The sequence below is a fragment of the Centrocercus urophasianus genome, unplaced genomic scaffold, assembly GCF_019232065.1.
Source record: "Centrocercus urophasianus isolate 14NV4802_14NV808 unplaced genomic scaffold, USGS_Curo_1.0 seq_19, whole genome shotgun sequence".
Taxonomy (NCBI): domain Eukaryota; kingdom Metazoa; phylum Chordata; class Aves; order Galliformes; family Phasianidae; genus Centrocercus; species Centrocercus urophasianus.
In genome coordinates, this window is record NW_024884744.1 from 5,323,613 (window position 1) to 5,339,927 (window position 16,315).

Sequence of the window (16,315 nt, forward strand, 5' to 3'; positions counted from 1 at the left end):
CACATTCTCTTTTCCCACCACTGTTGCCGTGTTCCTTTTGCTGTGCAAAGGCAACAGCATTGCTCTGTGTGTGTGTGGCAGACAGCAACGACTTGTATGATAGATCTAGCTGCTTGTTATCTGTGTGGGTCATGGTGTTGTAGGTAACAACACGTGAGCAGTTCAAGAAGTGGAAGCTGATCCACTTCTGAGGATCTGAGTCTGGTACATCCTGCACCAGGCAGTGGTGAAGATGCCAGTTGGATCTCTATGTTATTCATTGTCCTGTCTCCACGTTGCTTCACGTTACATGATGATAATATCACTTTCAAAATTGCTCAGACAAATTTCTTTCAATTCAGTGCACATTTATGCGGTGCCGGAAGCAGTACAACTGGAAATTTTTTCTAAATGTAATTATTCTAGATATGTTCATAGAGAAAGGAGTCTTGCTTTAGAGAAATTGATAGTCTCAGTCGCATTTTAGATTTAAAAATGGTAATGTTTTCTCTGAAGATGTCTATTGAGCAAGACCAATAATCAGCTTTGAAGTCAGTGGTGTTTGCTTCTTGTTGCAATTTTCAGGTATTTCATTGATTCCCGATATTTTTGACACATTCTGATGCCTTCTGCCCATACTCCAGCAAGTTCCTTGTATTAAAACCAGTATTCCTTCTTGTCCTTTTATTTTCCTTTATGCAAATTGTGACCCATAGAAGAATAAAAAACAATTGGAGAAGTCAAAACTAATGTACAAAGCAAATCTGTTCATAAACGTCTGTTCATAAAACACTTTAAAAAGAGACTGTTTTTCATTACACTTGTGCCTACTTCTTGCGTTTCCTGAAATGGCTAGAACTAATATCAAAGATTACATGCAGTATCAGTAGGCTTGTGGGGTTTGTTTTTAGACTAGAAAAAGCTCTGCAGCTTAGAGATAAAATGTAATGTAGTAGTTGCTAAGGTAACTGCATGTTTTTGTGAATAGTGGAACAAATTAGGTGAGCAAAACATCTGTAAATTGTCAATAGGTAGGTTAGAGCTGCCCTTAAGCTGCACAGATTAACCTCTTCAGACCTATTGGTTAAGTCAAAGAGCAGGAAGAAAGAATGGCCGTAGCGGTTTGTGTGGCTTATACCCCAGTGAATGTTGTCACCTCTCGCTGGGAAGTGGAAGACAGCTGTGGTGGTGCTGGGTTTCCAAAGGCTCTCAGAACAGAGATGGGTTCAGTTTGGGAGTGAAGGTGAAAACTGACTGCTTTCAGTTAGTCCTAAGTGATGTACTGGATTTGTTCAGCTGCTTTACTAAGCGTCTTTGGTCTCTGACTAATCTGTGGTATTGCTGGTGGAAGAGGAGATGAGTGGTTCTGTTTCTAGGGGTGAGTTGGTGGATGCTGTACCTGGGAGGGTGAGAATGTTGGGAGAGGCCAGTTGTCATCTTCAGCTTATGCTGGGGTGTTTCTTGTTTAAGCGTGCTTCTAAAAACAAAATACACTGACAGAGCATCCCCCAGCCCCGTACTGGCTGCTAGTATGTAGGTGGGTCCTGAGAAGGTATTGGAGGGGATTGTGAGGAAGCTTGGATGATGTGCCAGAATCTCGAGGAGTTACTTTGTATGAGAAATCAGATTTCCTTACAGTGTATGTTCTAACGCTTTCCTCATAGGCACAAAGCACGTGGCTCACTACCTGAGAGAACTGAGGTACAGGAAGCTACGCACACACTTTTATCAAAAGCCCATTGCATCAAAGGCTGACCAGGTTGACTTGAAAGCAGCTTGGATGTGGCAGTACCAGAAGCTCCTGCTGGCTAGTTTTCCTCCCACCACCAAAAGTTTTGAACAAGCCATAGCTCCTGCAGCAGGCATAGCTCCATTGCTGACTCTCAAACAGCTTTGCATGAGTCCTGCTCTAAACATCTGAACATTGCTGTCTTAACAGGTGAGGAGGAACCAGTAGAGTTGCACGTCGTTAGGATGAGAGTTGGCCTGATCTCAACACACATCTTTATTCAGTAGATCTTAACTGCATAATGCAACAGAAGCTTTATTGTTAGAGAGTCCGATTTTTAGTTAAGAAAAGAAATAAGTATGTAATAAATTCATTTATGCCCGTGACAGTAATTACCAATTAGTCACAAGTAACCAGTTGTAGAATTTAGTATTTTTTTGTCTTTTGTAGTCTTGATTTGCATTTGTAGAGATGCGTGCAGTTTTTAATTTTCTAAGGTTGTTAGTTTTCTTGTAGGAAACTTCTGCAATTGCTGTTATTGAATCACTTTTACTACTGGGCTCTGTATTTAATAGTGAAAAGTGACTTTCACTAATAAGGTGCAGCACCATAGGACATTAAACTATTTGTAGAAGCTGCCTAATTCAGAAAATAGGGAGAAATAAAAATTAAAGGAGAAAGAAGACATGCATGCTTGGGGTATGGATTTGCTGGTTCATTCACAGGATCTAAAACCTTCTGGGAAATGCATCTATGTTGAAAGGAAAAATTTTAAAATTAGGCAGGTAGTGCTTTATGCAGGATTATTTGATCACTGAGTATAGACTGTCCACGGATGAAAGACGGAGGTTTGTCTCAGCTCAGGAGAACTCCTCCTCTCCTAGCTCAGTGACTCCTAGAACATCATTTTGGAGACACTTTCAAATCTAACCACCTGTGTTCAGGACTGGACCATGGGAACATTAAAGATTTCATTAAAGTGAAAGCTGTCTTCGTCTGACACTTTGCTTCCATTCTCATGATGTTTTCCACTTCATCTAGCTAAATTTCAGTGTCTCTTCAAGCTAGTTGCAATAGAATTGCTTTTTAGATTGAGATTCATGACCATCTAAGAAACAGTGAGCTGCTGGTATGGGGCCTCATGCATCCCTATCAATTTTCATCTTCACTTTTTCAGAAGTGAGAAGAAAGATCTCTTCTTTGGAGGGCAAGGCTTTGGCTGCTACCCTAAGAATACAGGCAGATGAAGGAACAAAACTGCGTTTCCAGCAGCTCACAAGTTTTACTCTTTTAGGTGGTAAATGCTTGTTATGTACACTTCGAAACTATGCAATCTAGATCTCTGTGCCATGTAGTGTGCACTTCCAAATAGCATTAACAGAGTGGAGAGAAACGTATTCATAAAATATGGATCTTCATAAATATATTATGGCTTGTTTTCTCCTTTAAAACACATTTGTCCAGAGAATTTACTTCCACGACATCCCCTTTCCCCCAGTGAGAACACAGGGTTCTTTCTGTTTTGTTCTGTTTTCTCCTGTAGTCCTTTAACAGCAATGGATTCTTTTCAGTACCTAACTTACCTAGCTCGGTTATTTTGCTGTTAAACATTGCTTGGTTTCCTGTTGGAAATCTCCTAATTAAAAGCCACGAATCTTTAATTATTCTATGATTCCAGGAATGTCTCTTGAGGAGATAAATCCTGTTGGTTCATGGCAACTGTTGACACTTGCGTAATTTCTACAGTTTATTGGATGAACAGTGATTATTTCTCAAAAGAGTAATCTCAAGGCTTTCTTGGAAAACCATTCGTGTTGCTGGACCCTAACAGGAAGATCTAGTCTGTTAATAGCTGTCAATCTTAAAGGCCTTTGGAGTCTATCCGGACTATGCACTTCTAGCCTATTAAGCAGGATGTGTGATTTTTCAGATGAAAGCTCTCTGTAGAATTTATCCAGAAGAGTCTGACCGTAGAATATATGAGTGTAAAGATGGATGGAGAAGGAAGGCATTACCATGCTTGGTGTTGAGGTGCTGTGATAGCAAAGAATAGGAGCAACAGAGATAGGCATTCCTCCAAGCTGCATGCTGTACCTTACACCACAAGGAAACGTGGCTGCTTGTTCTTTTGTAGCAGGATAATAACTTCAGAAGTGCCTGGAAGTTCTTTGAACCAGGCACGTTTTATTTGCTTGTAGACATTCAAAGAAATAAAATAATGCTACTAACCAGAGGCGTGGTAATCATGGCAGCAAGTGGTAATGTGATTATAAGAGAGTGCAGGCGAGTAGTGCACCCAAACCATAATAATGACCAGCGTTGTCAGATAGGGGAAAAAATCCAAAAGACACTTGTTGGCATCACAAGCTAGAACAAGTTTTGAGAAAAACAGTGTGGGTTTTGGAACTCTATTTTTATAATTAAGTTATGAAACTGAAGGGGAAAAAAAATGCTTAATAATATGAGAGGTCAGCAGGGTTTCAGAGGATTTGTATGCTTTCATCCTTAACTGTAAAAATATTTTCTAACAAAAACTGCATTTTAGATGGAGCCATGGTATTTATGAAGAGGGAAGCATAGGAAAAATTTATTTTGTTTGAATAGCATACTGGAAAAGTGATGTTCTTCATGTCTGAGCTGGCTGCCTGTTAGGTTTGGATTGAAGAATGTAAACTCTCTTCCTTTTTATAAAGAGATTGCTGGGCAGTAGTAACAGGGATAGGTTCTGATTCTGGAGTGACATTCCTGGGAAAGCATTTTAGTTTTATAAATAATTTGGAAAATGGAAATAATCCAGTAGCATTAATTTATTGACAGGCTGGCATTCTAAGCCAGATGTTACATTAAAAATAAACAAATAACTCATGCTAATAAAGCACTACTGAAATAATCATCCAAAACATGGAGAAAGCCGAGACTGGTTTTGCTTACCACGCCTTACATCATGGGTGTCCAACCTTCTGGCTTACTTGGGCCTCACTGGGTAAAGAATTGCCTTGGGTTGCATATAAAATATATAACACATTTGATGTTTATAATTAACAAAACTTCTTTTTAAATATTTTTATAAGCATTATATGAAAAAGAGGGCAATAGAAGCACACAACTAGTAGAACATTTGACCTTGTTTTTGTGAAACTAACACAGCAAAGCATATGGATGGAAGTGCTTACAATTTTCAGTAGGTTGTGAAGGTGCTCTTTTGAGATCTTTGTTCTAATTTTACTTTTCCCATGCTTCACTCTTGGGATGACGTGAATAAGGTGTGGTTGTGAAGCAAGTGACATTTTCTCTGGTAAGGTAGGTCTTATAAAAGTCTAGTAAAAGGACATGGTGAAATTTTCTTCCAGTTAAACGTCCAATTGCAACGCTCTTTTTCTTCTATGTGGAGGCATGGATGCTGCAGATATTGCAGTCACTTATCCTTTCAGGAATTGCATTTAAATATTCCCACGCTTCACGTCACGTGTTTTGTGGCTACTAAATACACAATTTGTCAAATTTACAATACAATATAATACAATTACACGTGCAGCATGTTATACATGTGGGCTTCCATTTGACTGCGTGTACTTGGTGGGTGCAAGAGGTGGAGTTTGTACTGCACTGCACGCGTTTCTCCTCAGCGTTCCATTGTTGCCTATACAGCCTGTACTCGAGATATGCAATTGACTCATGAAAAATATCACTGAAAAAACACATAATGATGTTGACTGTTTATGATCTTGTGGGATTGCTTTACTGGCTGTCCAGGGCCATGATTTGGACACGCCTGCTTTACAGGTTTACAGACAAGAAGCTGACATTGCGTTTGAGATACTGTGTGCTGTGAACATAGATATCAAGTGTTTGGAATAAGCTCATGTAGACTGATTTATCATAGACAACAAACCCTAAAATGATGCTCATGTCTGGAGTCTGAGATGAGAATTAAAGTAATAATTAAAGACTAATAGTTGAGACAAACATATGTCTAGGTGTATATTGTGCAATTGACTCCTGATTGCATGTAGTCCTTGGACTTTAAGTTGAGTGAAGTAGGGTGGGGTTGCCATTGGAAAGATGGGGATAATGCTTTAAGATGCAGTGCTGGTGATTCTTGTGTTGGTGTTTGTTGCTGATGGGTATATATGACATTGCTGAGCAGTTGAGAGATTTTGGTTTATAGTAGGGACCCAAAAAGTTTGATGGGCAGAGAGTAGTAACTTAAGATATTTTGTGTGTGTACTTAATCAAATGTCAGGGATATATAATAATGGCAGAGGGGTTGGAGATTCATGATCCTTGAAGTCCCTTCCAACCTGGGCGATTCTGTGATTCTGTGACTATACAAAGTAAATGGCTTTTCTAAGGCAAATAATTATGGATGATAATTTAAAGGATGTTTTAGTATAAAAGGATATATTACTTAGAATGCCAAAATGCTGTGATAAATTCAGTATCTCCTCTTGTACTGCTGAAAATTCAGAGAAATCCTGTTGACCTCTTACTGTTTAATGACTGTCAGTGCCTGAGATGTTATATGCAGTTTTACAGAACATCTTCCACTACATCACCTATTTATATTAATTCCTCCCTACCACAACCTGAAACCCAGCTCCTTTCTAATCAAACATTTGGTTACAGGTGGCCTACTGAACAGATTAATGAAATGCAGATTTTATTAGCCACAGCAGAACATGTAATTCAACTATTGAAGTTACTGCTACTGATCACCTAAGCCTGCACCTTTGACCATGAGGATTTAATGTGTTTGATCTGTGAGAGTGCTTAAAGGGGATAATTGGCTGATGAGGAGCCAGGAGCATCCTGAGTGAGGTGGGACTCTGTGTGCTGGCAGGGAGGTCGGGGAGCAGCCTGGTGGCACACTGCTGCTTCTTTATTTTTCTTTATTCCCTAATCCTTTTGAGCAGGTTTCAGGCAGAACAGCATGTTAGAAAGCATCAGTGGCCAGTGCTGGTGTTTGGTGTGACTGCATGCTCAGGAAATATCAGCAATTACCTGTTAGATGAGCCCACAAGCTGCAAAAGAGAATTTGAAGGAGTTAGAGGAAAAGTAGTCAGGCTTCTGTTTTATCTCTGCAAAATTTATAAGAATAACCTGTATATGGCCTTCTAGTAGGAATAGTAATTTGTTGTTTAAGTACTGATTCTAGTAAGAAACAGTTGCATTGTAGGTAGATTTTTATTATTTTTTTATTATTCTCCAGACAACACAGATCTCCTTCAAAGATGCGTGCAAGCCTTTGCGGCAAGCCTGGCTCATTGTTCTTTTATATTTCAAGGTCTTAATGAAAATTGACTAAAGCAGTAAATCGCTGTTCTGTCTCCTTCTGACTTCCTTTCAGTTTTGTGCATTCTCGGTCCAGACTTTTTAATAAAATGGATTTATGTGGTGAAGCTGTCTGTGGGTGCATGTTTTTGTGTTCAGTAGCTTGACAGTGCATGATTTGTTCAGGAAAATGAAGCCCAACAGCAGGTGGAGCAGTGAACTATTTCTACGCGCTGTATTTTAACATTGCAAGTGTGCCTTCATTCCTTGTTTGCTCCATTTTCTTTTCCTCAGGCCATTCAGATAAGTTGTGAAGGAAAAAGCAAGGAAGGTTTAAAAAAAAAAAAAAAAAAAAAAAGTTGCCTTTCTGTTTAGAAGGTTTGGGCTATTTCAGTCATATGAAATTTGGCAGCTGTTATTAGAGATGGGGAAGGGATGCAAATTCATACAGCTATTGATTAATAGCAAGTGTGTACTCAACTGCACTTCCCAGGGTTGTAGGACTCCTGCTCTTCAGTTGCCTCAGGAGCACTGTGGGATGCTGCTGGCTGCAGCAGGTGCTTCTGAGAACACTACCATGGATGGCACGACAGCGGGCAGTGCTCAGCGCTCTGCTGCCAACCACATCCCTCCCCCTGCTGCTACCTCTGCCCGTATTCCTGCAGTAGAAAACAGCTGTTTCAGAAGGATGCTTTTTCTGTTGTTTTTTCTTTTATTTCTTTGAGGACTGACTTGAATTGATGTATGTTCCTAGAAAGGCTCAGATCCTGGAAAAATTGGCCCAACAGGCGCAGTCTCTTTATCAATTACTTTGCTTAACGTTGAAAGTATCCAGCAGTGTGTGTAATCTAGTGTTTCAGTCAATTAGTAAATCAGTATAATCCAAAGCAGACATAAACTGCACAGAGACTACGTGGGGAGCAGGATCTTTAAAGCCAATATCATCAGGCAGCATTTATAAAGATATAATGAAAAGTTCTGCTAAGAGAGTAAATCAAATGCTAGATTGCTTTGTAGTGTCATTGTGAATAAAAAGCTTCCACTTCTATAGACAACAGAATGAAAAAGCATCGCTGGCCTACCGTAGTGCTATTGTGTGTGTACTGCGTGCATTGGCCATGTGTAGATAGGTAACTACATCTGCAAGGAAGGATACAGGAAAAATGTAAAAAGGTGAGGAAAGAGGTTGATAGTAGCAGCCTGAGGCACGGTGACTGCATTAAAGAGAGCCTGGCAGGGGGTGTTTGCGTGAAGGGGAAAGTACTCGTGATAGTGGGAAAGTGAAATTGTGGTGTGACGAGTTACGCTTTTTTTCTTTCACTGCATCAGTCAAATTAAAATTTTATAAGCACTGAGCTTACAGTTTCTAAGTTTCAGGGACTGTACATCTAAGAGAAATGCCTGCAAGCAGAGAGGAGTTAATTTAGTGAAATATTTAAAGATTCTACTTAACCTTCTGATGTTGCCCCTTAGACTTGTGCACTGTGCACTTGTTGCTGCTCTTTTTGCACCGTGGAAAAATTGGAGAACCAAGAACCATCTGATCTCTAAGAGGTATCTGCTGGTGAAGCTGAAGTTCTCTTCTTGAAATGTGAAAATCATATAGAGAATAGAAGTGCATAACATAATTTAACTATAATTCATAACATATCACAGCCTCTATGTGATGTTTTTCAAGCATGGTGCACTTTGAAATAATTCTCTTTGTTACTAAAAGATGAGGACGTAACATTAGTCGCAAGAACTCAGACGTAGTTAAATATTAATAAATTAGTTCCTGTAAGTCACAGTAAAGATTCCTTGAAAATCTAGTGACATCCGTTCCCTTGTTAGCCGGGAGCTCTTTGGTCATCCAGGCAGCAGCTCTGTGTTCTGAAGGCACAGAACTATGTTTTTCAATGAAAGTTTCAAGCAATATCTGCGTTGCATGTAATGTGAATTTCTCCTATGCATTTTTCAGAAATAACTCAGTGGATTTTGATAATTTCCAAATTCTAAAATTATTTTAAATTGTATACGCTGGTCATAAAGATTGTTTTAGAAAACGCATAAGTTCAGGTGGTATAAAACTCATGGGCATTTTCCATTCATACACAGAAAAATAGTGTTATGTACATGCGACAAATAATTAAATTACTTCAGGTTTTGGGGCTCCAGTGCCTCCCAGGAACCCTCCTGGCATGGTGTCCCACTGGCTGGTAGCTCCAGCCTTGTGTCTTTGAGGTGCTGTCCTGGCTGCTGTCAGTTGCTCAGGTTCTTTGTGCTGTTCTGCCTTCTCAGCATATCCATACGTGTACTTTGATGTTGCATTGTGTTAATTCAAAATGTTGTCTTCTGATCTTTTACAAAGAAATAATAATGAAAATAGTTAGGTCTTCCTGATTCCAGCTCCTCAGGCTAAACCACCTGCTAGCTGCCATTACCTGAGGCTTTCAATCATGAATGTTTTCCCATACTGCCAAGCATCAAAGGAAAAATATGAAGTGTTGCTCTGTGTTAATGATTAGTTGTAAAGATGTATAATGCGTTTTCTGGCTTTTCTTGTCTTTCTCAAAGATTCATGCAACTTTGCCTGTTTATTCATAATAGAAATTTTCCCTTTTCAAAATACTGTTTATTTGTTTTCAGAAAATTCTTAATGTCCAAAAAATTCTTTTATCCTGTGAGGTGTCTCGTTTACGTAATAAATAATATGTAATGTCTTTTTTTCTTTTGAGATTTAAGTGCTGCATATTTGCTTACAGATCAAATATTTGTTCAGCATACTAAGCTATAACTTTCTTCCTAGGCTGATTCTGGCTATATCCTTGACTCTGCTTCTCAGGCTTTTATTTGTCTTTTCCCCTCCCTTCTGTTTTCCTCCCCACTCCCTTGAGCACACATCCCTGCAACAAAGCCTCTTTGTGCACACAGTTAATGTTATTGACAAGCGTGTGTTCTGGGCGGAGATGTGTCCCTTGTTCCTTGAGACTGCTGTCATTTCGTCTACCTCCTTTGTGAAGAGACTGAGCAATACTTTATAAGCATCTCAAAGGAGAGTGGTTAAAAATCTTCCCATTAAACTTTAGGGGAATTTCATGCAGAATACAGTAGTACTTTTGTTTAGTTCACACACATTAAGAGACAACCGCTAGGCTTAGACAAGTCAGGGTTATTTTATTTGTCTTTTGAAGCATCTGAATCACAGAATCATGGAATTGCATGGATTGGAAGGGATCATCGAGTCCAACCCTCCTGCTACGGCAGGCATCGTACAATAGATCGTACTGGAACTGTTTATTCTAGAGAAGAGGAGGCTCAGATGAGACCTTATTGCCCACTGCGAATCTCTGAAGGGAAGTTGTAGAGAGCTGGGAGTCAGTTTTTTCTCCCAGTTAACAGCAGTAGGATGAGAGGTGATGGCCTCAAGTTGCACCAGGGGAGGTTCAGGTTGGATATGAAGAAAAACTGCCCTGAAAGAGTGGTCAGGCACTGGAACATGCTGTCCAGAGAGGTGCCTGAGTCACTGTCTCTGGAGGTAGTAAAGAAATGTATAGTTGTGGTACTGGAGAGACGTGGTTTAGTTGGCAATATTGGGCAGTTGGACTAGAGGATCTCGGAGGTCTTTTCCAACTGTAATGATTCTACGTTTCTATGAGATGGCCTTAGACAAACTATGTGAAATAAAAAATATAAGGCTTTTGATAACAATATAGAAGGAAAGCAGCAGAAAAAATTGCAAGTCCACAAAAAAAAAAAAATCACTTTTATCAAGTAAAACCACACTTTAAAAAAAATTTTTGTTTTTCATCCTAAGATCTCATTTTAAACTGCGTAAAGATAAGATCAGTAGTACCATAACTGTATGCAGGCTTGAATTTAATTTACTACATTTGCATCTTTCATTCACTCATCACCGAGAAACTGGTCCAACTTCCATGTAGTTGTAGAGAATTCAAGATTTTAGAGATGATTATTTTCTCATTCTAGAGATGAGAGTGAATGGTGAAATTCGGTAGGAGTGCTAGACTTGAAGTTGCAACCTGCCTTGCTGTAAAGATTAGGGGAGAGACAAATGACCAGATCTTATAAATTCTGAGGACTTTTATCTTAATACTGAAATTAAACTGGAAGCTCAATAGCTGAGAACTGGAGAGGGTTTTTTGTTCTTTTTTTTCTCTCTATGTATTTTCATTTTAATTCTTCTTTGGAATGAACACCTCACTCCAGAGCTGTAATTCTTACCACGAAAGGGCTTTTTTTCTTGGTGAATTCATATCTACTTTTGTACAAAATTTCTCTCCAATTTGTAAAAGCCTTACCTAAAAGGTCTTTTAGCAACTCTATTTTGGTGATTTGCTATGTCAAAAATGTTAGAGATATCTTATTTCTGCCTTATTTCTGGAAGGTTGGCTCAGTTGTATTTTGCTTGTAAGTCAATCTTCTCTGGAGCTGGTCCACACTGGTCCTATCCGATGCTTCAAAAACCACAATGTTTCTCTTAGAAGTTCTCTTATTGGTTTACAATTTGCAATTTGACGCTGTCCTTGTGGATTTATCCAGTGTTGCAGAGTAACCCAGCAGCAAAACAGTACAGCTGACAGCAGGTCAGCTTCTTGCAATCCCTTCTCAATCTGCTGGCGTGCAGTAGCAAGCCTGAGCAGTCAGACCTGCACTAACTGTACCATCTTCTCGTTGCTGGCAGCTCTGTAGAAGGTTTTTGTCTTCAGTCCAGCTTGATAAGCTTTTGCTTTTCCCTCCGTTTTTGTTAGTGCAGAGTCTTTCTTTCTCAAATGTACTTGTTACTCTGTTAATGATAAATTGAATTATGAATTTTTTCTAAAGCCAAACTTCTAATGGTGTCTAAAAATAATTTCAAGACCAACAGTGTAATGTGTTTCTATAATTGTTAAATATGAGTGAACTGGCTAGGTTAAAGTAAGAACCAGGTGAATTAAAGCTCTGTTTGAGGATAGGACACTTGTAATTAAAGATGCATAGGAAATGTTTCTCTCTCCTTCCCTATCACTCTCCTCCTTTTTTTGTTTTCCCCACAAGCTAACAGAAAGCAAAGGGAGGCAAAGCCCTCTGAAGAGCTGAGTGCTCAAGTATGACAATGCTCACATTTCCCCAGATTACAGAACCTTCTGGCGAGGCTTTTAGAATGCATTTGTGTAGAACTTCTTGGTTTTGGAAGAACTAGTGCTTCCTGAGGAAAAGAATATTTTTCTTAACAGATCTTAAAAATGCCCTATTTGTTTTGGAGAGAGGATGCTGAGTGCCCTACTCAATGTTTTGAAGGTCTATGATTAGAAACTGTGACTGCAAGTACTCGGCAGGATTCCTACTTGATGGTATCAGTAGCAGTCTGTGGAAGTCTTAATTTAAAAATGAGAATGATTTACTTTTCTAATCAATTTTTATTGCTTGTTAACTGGGTGAGAAATGGTATTATGAACTATGTCCAGATGTCCTATAATCTTCAGCTGCATCTTAAGGCAGAACACATATGCAGGGTCATGGGGCTGCCTGCAGAGATAGCTTGGAAAGAGTTGTGCATGGGGAGGTAGAGAAGCCTGCCAATGAGGGGGTTCTATCTACCTTGGTCTTCAATTCGATAGCTTTCTTCAAATAGGTATAATCCTAGTAAGTGTCATGTGAGTTTCTAAATGTGCTTTTATTTTTAAATGCAAATATGTTACAGTCATTTATAACCTAGTTTCTCACGACAACAGTCTCAATTGAGAGTGGCTTCTTAAAATGAAAGTCTCTAAGACCCATTTCTATCCATACAGGGGGAAGTATGAGCTTTTGTGAAATGTAGGTTATGAAAACCAACTGGCTACCTGGACTTGCTATTTCTTATTCTTTGCTATCCTTTTAATTCTGGAATTCTTGCATTTAACCAACTGCTATCACATGAACTGTCTTTTTTCTAATAGTGTATCTATATGAGGAATTGTAAAGCTATCCATTTGTAAGATTTTGGGGTTTTGACTCTTTCTGGTGTTGCTTCCTTTTCTCCTGTTATGTATACCCATGTAAGCATTCTAAAATTCTATGGCTGGCTTGATGCTGGAGAGAAGGAAACAGTGTAAGACTCTTTCCAAAAGTAGATGCCTATAAATTTGAGATGCACAAAGGTCACGTTCCTAATGTGATTAAGCTTGTAGAAACACTGAGAGTTTGTCCATTCTCAGTACTCAGCAGTGCTTGCTGCTCCTAGCAGCAAGGCCAGAAGATGCAAAACAAAGGGATTCTGGTGTAACCAAGTGACTTCAAATGCTATTCCTATAACTGTTTATTGGGATTTGTATTTGTTTTTATTCAAATTCCAGATCGATGTCATTTAAATCAATTGTTAACTGAGAAACTTGGTTCTTGGGTCATGTTGTTTTTGGAGCCACTATTAGCAAGAACATCATTCCAAAAATTGGTGCTATTATATCATTGCCTTCTCAAAGTATTGTTAATACAGTAGTCCTCGTGGTGCAACTGGAGAGATTACTTCTAAATCCTTTCCCCAGTCTGCTATTGCTAAAGCTTCCTATACCTTTAAATATTGTTCACTTAATGAAATTCACAGTAACAGAGAAACAGTGAGAGGTGGTGATGTAAAAATGTATACCATCAGGCACAAATGTTTTATGAACTCATGTCATATGAAGCCTTGGGAAATCTTATACTCATGAATGCTTTTACAAATTATGTTTATCTTATACGTGCACAAGAACAAATTATATTTTTTTTTTTTTTAGTCTTCAGGGTATCTGAGAGTGGGACTACTCTTACCAGTTCAGTGTGAGCTAAGAAATATATCAGTAGGGTTTGAGACTTTGCAAGGTCACTCCAAACGGGTAGGGTTGTAAGAAATTTCTTGTTGAGACTTGAAAGCAGATGAAATTCAAGTAGCTTTATCCCTTCAGTGTGATGTGAATTTCCTACTAGTTCAGGACAAGTAAATAAATAATAATAATAATAAAAAAAGACTCATAGAAGTGTCACAGAAGTGATTAAAATTTTCCTTTGGATTCTTCTGTTACAGAAAGAAAAACTATAGTTTTGGAAAAAGGAAAGTCGAGTCCAATTACCTTTGGTTAAATTGGCATGTTCCTTTTTCTTCTTTCATGACAAAAAAAAACCTGTTAGAGTTGCATTCTATCAAATGACTTGTTCAGAAAATATGAGAATTAAGTACGTGAGTAATTTATATGAAGCTTAGTTATAGTATATATTGGCTACTTTCCAGCAGCAATGCCTCTATCCCTCCCAGCTGCAACTCAGGAACCTGTAAATCACAATATGAAATCATTCCCCATTTTAGAATTTTATCTTTTTCTAGTTTTGGTGATGCCACGTTGGGTGCCGTTCTTTCCCTTAGGAGGAGGTTTTCTTGGTTCTCACCTTCATATTTCAAAACATAGGGAGATAATCACTGTGCAGTAGGGCTCGGGAAGCATCTGTAAGCTTTTCTAGTCTCAAAATTAGTTTTTGAGATTTTTCATGGTAATTGCAAGGTCTGGTGTTCTGAGCACTGACAACAGAAGGAAAGCCATGAAGTCATGACTAATTTGCCATTTCCCAATAACTTTCCAAATAGATTCCAGTGGTTTTGTCCTGTCTTTCACAGTGACTGTGAAGAGTATTCAAACGTACCCCTCATGTTGAAACAGTTAGATTTAGGTTTCCCACACGCCAGCCAGTACTGTCTCCGAAGGAATCCTCTGCAGGGCATTCTCAGACTGATGTGTGAGAACATGGCAGTTGAACCACTCCCGTTTTCCCTGTGAGGCTGCCAAACCAGTTGTTTTAACTGTCTACTTTTCCCTTTTAATTTTTGTACTGTCTTGGTTATTCACATGTGAGTATGTAGATTCACGGAGCGGTTGGAAGGGGCTTTAAAAATCATCTAGTTCCAACTCTCTGCCATGGGCTGGCTGCTCCCACCACTTCAGGCTGCTTAGGGTCCACCCAACCTGGCCATCAAGCACCTCCAGGAGTGGGGCACCCACAGCCCTGGGCAGCAGAGCCAGGGCCTCACTGCCATCTGAGTGAAGGATTTCTACCTAACATCTAATCTGAATGTTCCCTCTTTTAATTAAAACGGTTCTCCCTTGTGCTGTCACTGTCAGACTGTATAAGTAGTTGGTCGCGTGTGGGCCACAGATGACAGAAGTACTGAACACAAACTTGCTTAAACTGGGTATGTAATTTGAAATTTATAAGGGAAGCTGGGCTGCGAGTGATGCTTTTATATGGTTTGAGGGGGATGAGGACAAGAGGAGATCTTATTTGCTTAATAGTTCATTCTAATGTTAGTGAATTGGCTTTGATTCAGGCTTCGTAATGACTAAATAGAGTTGCTGGGCAAAACTGCAAAACTATAAACCCAAATCTAGTGTGTGAAAGCTAGAAATATTCTATATTTCCCTTCTGGATTTGATAAGACTCTTCTTATTTGTATGATTGGTTTTATTTAATATTCTTTAAAATTTCTGTAAAATAACAGGCATTAGAGTAGTAATCACAGAATAATGGAAAATTTTAATTTCTGTAAAGTGTTTTAGGTGATGTATATTTCTTAGTTTGGTGATACACCTTTGAAATGCTAGGAGTCTTTATCAGTCTCAGATATTAAATGGAGAACGTGCCCTTTAACAATGAGTATTGGTGAATAATAGGAGTAATAATACAGGAAACTATAGTTTATGCTCACGAAGCAGTGAGGAAAAGCAATACAGCCACAGGTTGTACACAGCTCTTGAAGATCCATTTCTACGTTATTAAACTAAGCATGAGTCTAACTTAGTGTGCACCTTTAAAATAATTAATCTCAAGTAAATACTCAGAAGCAGCATAATCTTTGCAAATCTATGCAAATGGATAGTTAGAATTAGAATGCAATAGTAGTGAATGGGCTACTCAAAATTTCATTAACTAAAAAGACTGAAGACCCTGTTTACCAAGAAAAAACATCCTTTTTCCATACCAGTTGCTTTACGTTGTTAATTGAGAAGCTGATTGTTTTGGACCATTAATTATAATAATTAGAGACAGATTTAGTGAGCTTTATTGCAGTTTTCAATCAGACTAATACTTGTGAAATCCGATTTTTATTAATATAAATGAAGTAAGTTAGGAGCATGACACTATAAAGAGGAGGCAGAAACTTCAGGAACTTCCTTGATCCTCCCCAAATTCCATTAATTTAATGATGGTATGTTGTCCTTAGTAGCTTGCTTGCTCTGTTTTCTTTCTTTTTTTTTTTTTCTGCACTCCTAATGCTACAGTTCAGCCCAAATGTCTGGCTGAGAAGATCATGTGCCCTTTAACCATGTTAACATGGCTTGATACATC

At 38.7% G+C, this 16,315-nt stretch overlaps 1 protein-coding gene across 12 annotated transcripts in view; it reads left to right on the forward strand.

Moving 5' to 3' along the window:
• Nucleotides 1–16,315, forward strand: part of NAALADL2 (N-acetylated alpha-linked acidic dipeptidase like 2) — a 387,619-nt gene that overhangs the window by 113,337 nt on the left and 257,967 nt on the right. Inside the window, exon 1 of one of the 12 annotated variants that reach the window (XM_042820513.1) lies at nt 8,515–8,533. The exons of the other annotated variants lie outside the window; for them this stretch is intronic. The gene's annotated coding sequence lies outside the window, so the exon portion shown is untranslated. Of the gene's footprint in view, nt 1–8,514; nt 8,534–16,315 lie in introns of those variants that run through there. 12 annotated transcript variants of the gene reach the window in all.